General features: G+C 42.1%; 1 protein-coding gene across 3 annotated transcripts in view; it reads right to left on the bottom strand.

Annotated features, from left to right (window-relative positions):
* The window catches only part of grm8b (glutamate receptor, metabotropic 8b), a 348353-nt gene extending 335826 nt beyond the window's left edge, over positions 1-12527 (bottom strand). The window contains exons 1-2 of one of the 3 annotated variants that reach the window (XM_047348689.1): positions 12163-12527; positions 11820-12081 (exon numbers count right to left, since the gene is read on the bottom strand). The gene's annotated coding sequence lies outside the window, so the exon portion shown is untranslated. Of the gene's footprint in view, positions 1-10447; positions 10500-11819 lie in introns of those variants that run through there. The other 2 variants (XM_047348680.1, XM_047348696.1) reach the window with 2 other exon arrangements.
* Positions 12528-13250: the final 723 nt, after the last annotated feature.

Genomic DNA, 13250 nt, shown 5'->3' with positions numbered 1-13250 from the left:
GATTTTGTTTCAATGGAGAGAATCTCTGGCTGTAAAAGAAAAACTAACAGAAGAAATTAAAATTGTTTGGTCTCCAATAATTAAATACATCACTTAGTGGTGTAGAGGGTCCCTGGGGCCTGATCTGGCTCTAGGTGGGGCGGCTGGCTGTGAGCCAGTTGGACGTTGTCTTTTTGTTGTCCGTGGCCCAATAGATGTGCCAAAGGCTGCGGTGGCTGGGGGTTGGTGCGCTGGGGTGTGAGGGAATGCGTAAGGTCGAGTACGGTCTGGGTTTGGGAGGAAGGTTAAGTGACTTGGGGTATGCCCAGTGGGGGTTGGGAGGCTTGTGCCTGGGGTCCTAGCTGGTTTGGCAGGTCTCTGGGTCCTGGGCTGCACTAGAGACAATTGGGGTTTTGGGGACGGGGTGGGGAAAACTCTGCATTCATCAAGCCGTGGGGTCTTGCACAGCCCTACCACAACACCAGTTTAAAGCACTTTAGACATAAACATCTGCATAAACATTTTATTTTACCACAGACACACATGCAAACACTGTGTGTGAGGGGGTAGGAGCTGGGCTCGGGAAGCATGGCATGGTCTTCTTTTGCTCCTACCCAGGTGCCTGTGCTGGTCCAGCGGAGAGTGGAGGTGAGGGTACGGTTTGGCCTGCTCCTGTGCTTCACCGACGACCTACCTCTGTGGCAACTACCTCTGTGTTGACTGCCCTATTGGGCTGCCTTGATTCCAAGTCCACCTGTCCTTTGCTGCCGCTGAGTGCTTTGTGTATATGAAATAGATCTTTTTCCACATGAGCAGTTTACATCATCTGTCAGCATGGTATGACACCCCATAGTCCATGGCAGCACCTTATAAATTACATTTTTGCCCACCACGCTAGCCTGCAAAATGACTACAGGAAAAGTTGGGAGAAAGCGGCAAACTCCTATATGAGATTTCTTCAAGCATGACTGCGAGAGAGATAAAAGCAAGTGTCTTGTAGTAGAAACGGGTGATAAAATATGTGAAATACTTCTTAAGAGAGGCTGCAAGTACCTTGACAACCCTCTCTGAGTAGCTATACCAAAAGAGAAGCCACATTGCAATCAGGTAGCACCAGGGGTGAAAGTGAGCCGGTACGGTCCGGTACTGCGTACCACTAAAAGATTCTGTGCCGGTACGCAGTACCGGGAAGAACGGCTGTCTGCTATGAAGCCATCATCCAGAACCAGTTACGGCTGCAAAAATTCATGAGCACACAAATATCAGATCCGCTACCAATAGGCAGTCTAAAACATAAACATAGCTTTTTTTCCCCCTCATTCCAAATTGTTTCTGAACTGTTCTGCTACGCTGGAGCTTCAATGCTCTTTGCTTCTCTCCCCCGGAGCTCGAGGTTTTTGTGAACGGCCAGCCTCTAAAACGAGCACCGCTACGTTTAATGTATGTCTGCTCGCTGCTAAATACCCCAGTTAAAAGCAAAGGGAGAGTAACTAGTTGTATTTCATGTTATTTTGTTGAATTACAGCAACACAGTACAACTCGAAAACACCGCTTACGACCAGAGAGTTCACATACGCTGCACGAGAGCGCATGCTCACTTACCTCCGAAACAGAACGGTTACCAAGGAAATCGGTGCGTTCGATTTAATGGACTGGGAGAGTTTACACAGGTGGTGCACAGACATAAAAAACCTCCGCTTGCATTAGGACAGGACAAACAATAAATCACTTAGCATCTACAGACTTTTAAATAAAATCACGAAAACAACCGAACTGTCAAATTTTTAATTTAAATGAAATCAAAACTTGACCAAAAAGCAGAGAACAATAACTTATTTGTTCAAAAGAAAAGACAGAAACTGAAGATGTAAAGTTATGCATCAGAAAATGGTTTATCATTGTTTCATACCTGGCAGTTCTTTAACAATTGAAATATATATAACATTGTCAAGTGATTCTAATTTCTGCCTTATACAGACAGCCTACAGTGAAGTAAAATATTGATACATTTTAATTAGTTTTAGTTTGGACTTTGCTGAGAGAGAGAGATCTCGAAGGTGCCACAGATGAGAGTACCAATTACAACACTACACATTATATATATACATATATATATACACATACATACACGTATCTATAAAATGAGTGGTGTTGTAATTGTTAATCTCATCTGTGGCACCTTCGATGTCTCTCTCTTTCTCTCTCTCTCTCTCTCTACCCCAAGTGCCTCCCCAGCCCCCCCTCTAGCTCCGCCCCCTGTTTAAATAGTAACATTAAAGAAACTAGCAAACCCACTATAAAAACTAATTAAAAATGAATTAAAGAAAATAAAAGTCAAAACAAAAACTAGACTATAATGAAAATCCAAAAGTATTATTACCATGGTGACAGGGCCATGTGTCGCCAAGGCATGTTGATAAACAGGGGCAGTGAAGGCTGGTCAGCGTGGTCTGATCAAACAAACAAGACGTTCTGATAGGAAAGTGTCAGAATACACTTTATGGTGCTGTTGTATTTGGGGATGCTCTGTCTAAAACAGCAAGTACAGACAAACAGAATCATTTTCCACAGAATCCAAAATATGATAACTCAACAAGTGAGCTAATCATAGCTCTGACACCTAAAGTTTACAAGTATTGCTATGAACCGCTGTTAGCTCATCAGTAAGTGTAATACCAGGGCTTTTCTTTGACATCCTGACAAGTTAACAATGCACTGAAACATTGAGGCTGAAACACTCAAAACTTATTTCAGTCTTTCAGCAACTAGAACTGCTAAGGCTAAGATACAATTTGGAGGTGTTTCTGCTTCTCCTCAGCTGGGAGCCTTACTCCAGCACATTATAAATGGTAAATGGACTGAACTTATATAGCGCTTTTCCAGTCATACAGACAATCAAAGCACTTTACACTAGAGCCACATTCACCCAATCGCACTCACGACTAACTAACTCACGATACGCAACTTGCCCATGGGCACATCGACATATGGCAGGAGGAAGCTGGAATCGAACCCACAACCTTCTGATTGCAAGACAACTACTCTTCCTACTGAGCCACAGTCATCTCTATGGCTCTCTAAAGCCTGTGAGCAAGGAGCACGTGCTAGTGTGAAACGTTTGGATAGTTCTTTACAGCTACATGAGAAGACAGCTGCATACATACAGTGTATCACAAAAGTGAGTACACCCCTCACATTCCTGCAGATATTTAAGTATATGTTTTCATGGGACAACACTGACATTATGAAAGTAGTCTGTGTGCAGCTTATATAACAGTGTAAATTTATTCTTCCCTCAAACCACTGGCAACAAAAGTGAGTACACCCCTGAGAGACTACGTCCAAATTGAGCACTCTTGTCATTTTCCCTCCAAAATGTCATGTGACTCGTTAGTGTTACTAGGTCTCAGGTGTGCATAGGGAGCAGAGGTGTTTAATTTTGTAATACAGCTCTCGCACTCTCTCATACTGGTAACTGAAAGTTCCAACATGGCACCTCGTGGCAAATATCTCTCTGAGGATCTTAAAAGATGAATTGTTGCGCTACATGAAGATGGCAAGGCTACAAGATGATTGCCATAACCCTGAAACTGAGCTGCAGCACAGTGGCCAAGATCATCCACCGTTTTAAAAGAGAAGGGTCCACTAAGAACAGACCTCGCGTTGGTCGTCCAAAGAAGGTAAGTGCATGTGCTCAGCATCACATCCAAATGCTGTCTTTGAAAGATAGGCGCAGGAGGGCTGTCAGCATTGCTGCAGAGATTGAAGAGGTGGGGGGTCAGCCTGTCAGTCCTCAGACCATACACCGCACACTAAATGAAATTGGTCTGCATGGCCCCTAATCCCAGAAGAAAACCTCTTCTGAAGTCTGTCCACAAGAAAGCCCGCAAACAGTTTGCTGAAGACATGTCAACAAAGGACATGGATTACTGGAACCATGTCCTATGGTCTAATGAGACCAAGATTAATTTGTTTGGTTCAGATGGTGTGGCGGCAATCAGGTGAGGAGTACAAAGATAAGTGTGTGATGCCTACAGTCTAGCATGGTGGTGGGAATGCCATGGTCTGAGGGTGCATGAATGGAGCAGGTGTTGGGGAATTACATTTCATTGAGGGACACATGAACTCCAATATGTACTGTGAAATACTGAAGCAGAGCATGATCTCCTCCCTCCGGAAACTGGGTCGCATGGCAGTGTTCCAGCATGATAATGACCCAAACACACCTCTAAGACTGCTTTATTGAAGAGGCTGAGGGTAAAGGTGATGGACTGGCCAAGCATGTCTCCAGACCTAAATCCAATAGAACACCTTTGGGGCATTCTCAAGCGTAAGGTGGAGGAGCGCAAAGTATCAAATATCCGCCAACTCCATGATGTCGTCATGGAGGAGTGGAAAAGCATTCAAGTGGCAAACTGTGAAGCTCTGGTAAACTCCATGCCCAGGACTGTCAAGGCAGTTCTGGTAAATAATGGTGGCCACACAAAAATATTGACACTTCAGGAACTTTCAGTAAGGGGTGTACTCAGTTTTCTTGCAAGTGGTTCAGACATTAATGGCTGTATCTTGAGTTATTTTGAGGGAAGAATAAATTTACACTGTTATATAAGCTGCACACAGACTACTTTTCATTGTATCAAAGTGTCATTTTGTCAGTGTTGTCCCATGAAAACATATACTTAAATATCTACAGGAATGTGAGGGGTGTACTCACTTTTGTGATACACTGTACAGCTACGTAAAACACTAGAGCTGCAGCTGGATGTGATGTGCCCCGAAGTGATATGACAAGGTCATAGCATGAGACCAGTCCTGTTTTACTTTCACATTCCCAAACCACACAGGCCCCGGTTGACGGACACACTCCGACTTGCCACACCTAAGACTCTACTATGCTCCCAGCACAATAAATGGCCTGCACTAGTACAGTGCTGTAAGGATTATGATTATTATCTATCAAAATTATAATCAAAAATCATAATTCAGAAAAGTAATTTCTTAACCAAAAATCATTACTTACAAATAGAAATCAGAGATGTCCTCTAGTGTTGTGATTATGGGCTCAAAGCCCTTAATAATTAAAAACATTAATTTAAATTATCATTAATAATTGATGATTACCAACCAAAACCACACTAAATGTTACAGTTTACTCAACTGTTCTGCCGATTGGCGTGGACCACTAACCTTTTTTTGACAGATAAATCACTCTTGCTCACTGAACGTTTATTAACTCAACAGCCCTGACTGTGGCTCAGTAGGAAGAGTAGTCGTCTTGCAATCGGAAGGTTGTGGGTTCGATTCCAGCTTCCTCCTGCTGTATGTTGATGTGCCCCTGGGCAAGGCTCATAACCTCAAGTTGCTTACCAATCTGCGTATCAGTGTATGAATGTGTGAGCGTTAGTGAGTGCGATTGGGTGAATGTGGCTCTAGTGTAAAGTGCTTTGAGCGGTCTGTATGACTGGAAAGGTGCTATATAAATTCAGTCCATTTACCATACACTTAGCTATTCGGATTCAATAATTTTCACCTAATCAAGCATGCAAAATTCAAAGCTTTTGGTTTACTTGGAATGTGGGATATGTAACTAGTAGACAGCAATACGTTCACATGGGCAGCCCTTCGACTCTTTTTTGAGTTGCGTGTCAGGTCCATGGCTTCGATTGGTAAGGTAAGAACCTACTGGTCTTCTTATCCCAGTAAGCTTTAGCTTGTTGAGCTTCTCATGAGTTTGGCCAGTGAGGAGAATGAATGAAAACCATGTGGTTTCTTCTCCAGAATGATGCGCGCCTCTGTTGCGTGGTAACCGCGTCTCGGTTTCTAGCAGGAGAAAAAGCGATGGTGGAGCATCTAACGTGTTCTTATATAGCCCACTGTGACATTAGAGCTCCAATGCCCACTTCCAGTTAACTGCAATTCATGCTGGGAGGTGTAGTAGCAGACAATACCGGGAGGTGTAGTAGTAGACAAATGGCCCAACAGCACTTTAACAAATCCGAGGACCCCAAAGCGCTTCACACTACAATCAGTCATCCACCCATTCATACACACATTCACAAACTGACAGTGGTAAGCTACATTGTAGCCACAGCTGCCCTGGGGCTGACTGACAGAAGCAAGGCTGTCATACAATTGATGCCACCGGGCCCTCTGACCACCATCCACAGGCAGGGCGGGTGAAGTGTCTTGCACAAGGACACAACGACTGAGACTGACGTGGCAAGGGTTTGAACAGGTAACCCACCAGTTACAGGATGGACTTCAACCACCTGAGCCACTGTCACCCAATAACTATAACAACCTTCCAGCTGCCAGCAAGCCATATGTATTCTAGAGGTTAAAATATGAAGCATTTTTTCTCTGACACTGCAAAATCACATCATTTATGCATCTTTGTTTCACTCTTATACATCTGTTAGGTTGCAGTGCTGTGACATGGCAGATGGAAGGTATGGTTATAGAAGACTGTACAGTGAAATGTAAAACCTTTAAAGAGTCTGATTCAAATTACTGTATGCTATTACACATTTCTTGCTACTGTTTACCTTAACACTGTAAACTACTTCTTTTTTTAATTGATTATAAACTGTTAAGCTGTTTTTGCAATTAAAGATTTTATACAGAAAATGTATAAAGGGAAAAGTATTTCTCCCCCTTAGAGATTTCCACTGGCTTTGCTTTGTTGTCATCCTTAAATCGTTCAGATCATCAGACAAAGATAACCAGAGTAAATGCAAAGAGCAGGTTTCACTGGCCCTCAGTAAAAACGTACTCGCCTACTTAATAAATCATGACTTCACTTTGGATAATCTATTTTTGTACATTTTCTTGTAGAACCAATAAATGCCTTAGATAGACACTGCCTCACAACATGAAGTAGGCAAAAAAGCAGATCTCTTAAAGCAACACATTATTCCCACAAAGTCAAGAACAGATGAGAAACAAAGTTGTTGATATCTATCAGTCTGGAAAGGGATGAAAGTTATTTTCTAAGGCTTTGGGACTCAAGTTGACCACACTGAGAGCCAGGCCCAGAGTTGTTAAGCAGCTGGGCCAGCTGGGTTTTTGGCCAAGGTTGCCAAAGTCAAGTTAGTGACTCGTTAAAATAAAGGGGGCAGACTGGGCTGTTTTCATTTATACTTTCATACAGTCTACGATCACTCCGTAGTCAGCTTTTATGTGCATAATGTGACCACAACCAGCCTATCACATGAGGCCGACTGTCAACGATCCTAACAATATTTAAGTGCACTAAACTTCCGTCAGTTACAGAGCCATTTTATGGCTGCAAGAGATGACCTATGTGCTGAAGTACTACATTCTGACCGCCAGCTGTGCCACACTACGGAACTTTTTTTAATCAACAATCCTCAATTTTAGAGCTAAAGAATAAGCTGCTGAGTTATTGTCAACTTCCAAATTTCTCTGCTTGATATTTAATATATTGTACCCTTCAGAACCAGAACAGTCTGAGGAGTAAGAACCAAGTAAAACCTTCATTGCATAGTGGCAAGATGGCATGATGAATGAATATGGGGACTGAGTACAATATGAGTTATATTGTATAAACTAGGAATGAACCAATACAAAAACTTGGCTAATATCAATATTTATTAGTATTGCAGTTTTTTATTGTATGATCAGAAATGGAGCCATGAGGCAGTCATGTGTTCTGCTCCACTAGAACTCCCTCATAATTAATCTATTAATTGTTTATATTTCATAATCTTAAGTGTTAGGTTTTGGTTCTTATTTTGGCTTCTCATTACATTCCTTATTCTCTGCTGTGATCAGTTTCTTTGTTTATACACTTCTCAAAAAAATAAAAGGGAACACTTAAACAACACAATATAACTCCAAGTAAATCAAACTTCTGTGAAATCAAATTGTCCACTTAGGAAGCAACACTGATTGACAATCAATTTCACATGCTGTTGTGCAAATGGAATAGACAACAGGGGGAAATCTTTGGAGATTAACAAGACACTCTCAATAAAGGAGTGGTTCTGCAGGTGGGGACCTCAGACCACTTCTCAGTACCTATGCTTTCTGGCTGATGTTTTGGTCACTTTTGAATGTTGGTGGTGCTTTCACACTCGTGGTAGCATGAGACAGACTCTACAACCCACATAAGTGGCTCAGGTAGTGCAGCTCATCCAGGATGGCACATCAATGCGAGCTGTGGCAAGAAGGTTTGCTGTGTCTGTCAGAGTAGGGTCTAGAGCCTGGAGGCGCTACCAGGAGACAGGCCAGTACACCAGGAGACGTGGAGGAGGCCGTAGGAGGGCAACAACCCAGCAGCAGAACCGCTACCTCTGACTTTGTGCAAGGAGGAACAGGAGGAGCACTGCCAGAGCCCTGCAAGATGACCTCCAGCAGGCCACAAATGTGCATGTGTCTGCACAAACGGTTAGAAACCGACTCCATGAGGATGGTATGAGGGCCCAACATCCACAAATGGGGGTTGTGCTCACAGCCCAACACCATACAGGATGCTTGGCATTTGCCAGAGAACACCAGGATTGGCAAATTCGCCACTGGTGCGCTGTGCCCTTCACAGATGAAAGCAGGCTCACACTGAACACATGTGACAGACGTGACAGAGTCTGGAGACACCGTGGAGAGCGATCTGCTGCCCGCAACATCCTTCAGCATGACCGGTTTGGCAGTGGGTCAGTAATGTTGTGGGGTGGCATTTCTTTGGAGGGCCGCACGGCCCTCCATGTGCTCGCCTGAGGTAGCCTGACTGCCATTAGGTACCAAGATGAGATCCTCAGACCCCTTGTGAGACCATATGTTGGTGCGGTTGGCCCTGGGTTCCTCCTAATGCAGGACAATGCTAGATCTCATGTGGCTGGAGTGTGTCAGCAGTTCCTGCAAGATGAAGACATTGAAGCTATGGACTAGCCCGCCCGTTCCTCAGACCTAAATCCGATTGAGCACATCTGAGACATCATGTCTCGCTCCATCCACCAACGTCACGTTGCACCACAGACTGTTCAGGAGTTGGTGGATGCTTTAGTCCAGGTCTGGGAGGAGATCCCTCAGGAGACCATCCTCAGGAGCATGCCCAGGCGTTGTAGGGAGGTCATACAGGCATGTGGAGGTCATGCACAATACTGAGCCTCATTTTGACTTGTTTTAAGGACATTACATCAAAGTTGGATCAGCCTGTAGTGTGTAGAGTGTTCCCTTTATTTTTTGAGCAGTGTACATTCTTTGTGCTTAGTTTATTCCATTTGTATTCTAGTTTATTTTCCCTTATGTTTTTATTTCTCTTTTGCTTCTTTATTTTGTGTTCTGCATATGTGTATAGTCCCGGTATCTTCCCTCTGCACTGCCACTTTGGCAAATAAGCTCATTATATCCACCTGTGCCTGCCAATTTTCTTCTGAATTCTCTCACCTGCTTTTCATGCCTTCTTTGCCCAGTTTCCCCTGTATATATTCTCTCTGGTTTTCTGTGTTCCTCACTGAGATCTCCCGTTAAACTGCTTCCTACCAGTCCCATGTTTTGTAAGTTTTTGGATTTTATTAAATCGTTCTACTCACCATGTGGCTCCCAAGTTCCTGTCTGCTCTTTGGTCCTGCCAACAACCTCCCAAATGACATTATATCTTTTTTAATAATCAGTTGCAAAATCTTTAATGGCATTACAGCATTCAAACCTTTCTTATGATTGCCGAGCATATCCAGTAAATTAGAATGTGCGTTCATATGAGGCTAGGTTGTCAGATTAAAAGTACCTTTCGAAAATAACAAGCTTTAGGATAGGTATTACAAATACTTTTCATTTAGTCTACATTTTTGTATTGAAAATGTTATTTTATTGGTCTGATGTAATATTCTAATGTTAAATGTTGTGATTTCATTAGCTATAAGCAAAACATTGTCATAATAAACAGATATAAAGGCTTAAAAACATCCATCTGTGGGAATTTAATTTATATAATGTGTTTAACTTAGTGAATTGAGTTTCAATGAAAAATAGTCTAATGAAGGCATCAAAACTGTGAATGAACACATTTGGAATTATGTAGTATACAAAATTACAAATTAACTTCTCTAGAAACATCTTCTCTATTTTAGATTCCTCAAAATAGCCACCTTTTGCATTGATTTCTGCTTTGCACTCGCATTCTCTCGATGAGCTTCATGAGGTAGTCAACTGAAATCATTTTCCAATGAGTCTTAAAATAACCTCCCAGAGCTCCATTGACAGAAGGCCAAAGGTTATTATTTCAGTCAAAGCAAAGGGTGGTTATTTGAGGAATCTGAAGTATAAAACATATTTGAAGTCCTTTTACAATTTTGTTGCTGCATAATTTCATGTGTTCATTCACAGTTTTGTGTCCTTCAATGAGAATCTACAGTACAATGTAAAAAAAAAAATCATTAAATGAGAAAATATGGTCAAAACTTTTGACCTGTAGTGCATATGCACTGTTTTACCAAACGTATTGGCTCACCAAATCAATGAATTCCGGTTTCCAATCACTTCCATGGCTGCAGGTGTATAAAGTTTAGTATGGAGAAACTTGACTGGTCTGGACTATCTTGACCTCAACCTTCTTGAACACCTGTGGGATGAATTAGAGCAAAGGCTGCAATTCTGTTTTTTTCATCTATGAACACATTCCTAAACATTGTGAAAGATGTTTACAGAATAGTTTAAGTTGTTATTGCTGGAAATGGTGGGTCCATCAACAAACTGGACCTTATAGTACAATGTCATATATATATACATATATATATATAGTCAGTCAGTCATTTTCTACCGCTTATTCCATAGTGGGTCACAGGGGAGCTGGTGCCTATCTCCAGCAGTCTATGGGCGAGAGGCAGGGTACACTCTGGACAGGTTGCCAGTCCATCGCAGGGCAGCACACAAACAACCATACACACACTCATTCATACACCTAAGGGCAATTTAGAGTTACAAATTAACCTAACAGGCATGTTTTTGGACTGTGGGAGGAAGCCGGAGTACCTGGTGAGAACCCACGCATGCACAGGGAGAACATGAAAACTCCATGCAGAAAGACCCCAGGCCGGGAATCAAACCCAGGATCTATATAGATATATATATATCTATATCTATATAGATATATATATATCTATATCTATATAGATATATATATATCTATATCTATATAGATATCTATATCTATATCTATAGATATAGATATCTATATCTATATATATATCTATATCTATATATATCTATATATACACATTGATGTATAATTGCACAGAGCTCTTCTCCAACTAGATTTCTGTCATTCTATTACAAAGTAAAAAGCTGCTGTTGTTTTTTTTACTGTGTCCTGGTAGTTTTAAAAACAGACAGATGGTGTATATTCTTTAATCATAACTGCCAGTTTCTGTCTAATTAGTATAACAAGTGTCCACATTTCCCAGGGTGATGTTCCCCTGGGAAATGTACTTTCTGTGTATGCCAGAGCTGCTGACTGAACCTTTATCTGCCACCAGTAAATCCCGAGAAGCAAATAAAATCACTGGGCTCCTATTACACACTGCAGATGGGAAATTAACTCCTTCACTGGTTTTCATTCAGAACCCTTTCCTCTACAACATGCAGCATTATCATCATTTCATCTTTAAACATAAAACCCTGACACACTTAACCATATACATTTGAAGCATGCACATAAAACAGGCAATGTCTACTGAATATCAGGGGCATCACACACTCGCTAAAACAAATTTAATATTGAGAAGCAAAAAAAATCCAAAAAACTCAGATGTTTGTAAATGTTTAAAAATGATCTGGAATACATTCATCCTTTCCTGCTGCAGATGTTTAATGTGTTCAGCCACCTTTGAGCTCAGCAGAGGGAGCAGGTGTTTCCTCTCTCAGTATCCCGAGTCAGCCAGATGTTTTCAGCGTTCAGGAGTTTTTCACATCACTTGGACATTTTCCCCTTAATTCTCCCGCCGTGTCTCTACAACCGCTGCCATTCATAGAAAATAACAATGGGGGAAAATCCGAAGTGTCCTCTCTTCCTCTGCTCCTGTTGTTCTAAAAGCTGATTCTAACGGAGTTTCGGTAAATTCCCCCAAGAGGCGGATGTTCGACCACCTGCAGGTAGGATTTCAACTTAGTCCAGACTTTGCTGCTCTCAGATCAGTGTCGTCACTGATCATAAATACACATGCTCACATCAAATGTTCCGCTGGCTCCAAATAAATGACAGAAGGGCGCGCTTTCCCTTGCCTCTCGCAGCCCTGTGATGAGGAGCGGCGACGTCACAGGCAGCACGAGACACTCCCAGGCTTCGGCACACCAGCCGGGTTCAGGTTAAGTTCAGCTCTCACAGAGCCAGTCCCGGGTCTGAGCAGAGACAGAAACAACACGGTCCGGATGGAGTAGGCAACTGCGTTCATCACGGAGCGCGCAAATGGAGCACGGCGCGTGCAATCAAGCATGGAGTTAATGCGCTTCAGGTGGCAGCCTGGCAAAGAGCTGCTGACAGATGGAGGGAGCGCGCCATCTGCTGGGTGAAAAGGTTTACAGCAGCTACACAAAATCTAGTGCTGTGAAAAACTATTTGCCCTCTCACACTTAGATGGTTTGTATGATTAATTTTTTCCACTAATGGAGAAAACAGTAAACAGTAGTGAAGCTTCGCAGTAGTGACCAGCCTACCAAAATTATTCCAAGAGTGCAACCAAACCTAGTCCTGACCTAAATACAATTGAGAATCAAAGACAAGACCTGAAAATCGCCTTTTACAGACACTCTCCATGCCAGAGACAGTACTACTGTCTGTCACATAAATTACAATGAGCATAATGAAGGTTGTGCAGTCAATGAAGGCACTGTAAATTAGCTGATTTACTGACCTGAACACATCTCCAAAAGCAAAGTCCACAAATTTTTACACCAGAATGTCTTTGTCTTTTGGGAAGTAATTCCAGAATGTTACTTATCCACCCAAAAAAGTTTCTGATACATCGATACATCATTAGAATCAGTAAAAATTCAACCATCCAACTGTGTCCAAGTTTTAACCACATGACCCATACTGTCACTTTCAGATGAAAGGAAATTGATTAGGATGTTCAGGAACAACCCAAGAGACACATGGTTATATTCAGAATGGTGAAGAGTATCATTCCTTTCCTTCAATATGATAGTTAAATTATGACTTCACAGGGTCCTACCATGTGGTACAAAAGAAAATGGTATAAACATTCCCTATTCCAAGTTTGATCTCAATACAGTGGTGAAAAACTACTTTATTCATT

The sequence above is a fragment of the Girardinichthys multiradiatus genome, chromosome 2, assembly GCF_021462225.1.
Source record: "Girardinichthys multiradiatus isolate DD_20200921_A chromosome 2, DD_fGirMul_XY1, whole genome shotgun sequence".
In the NCBI taxonomy this organism is placed as follows: domain Eukaryota; kingdom Metazoa; phylum Chordata; class Actinopteri; order Cyprinodontiformes; family Goodeidae; genus Girardinichthys; species Girardinichthys multiradiatus.
This window is presented reverse-complemented; position numbering and strand designations above follow the sequence as displayed.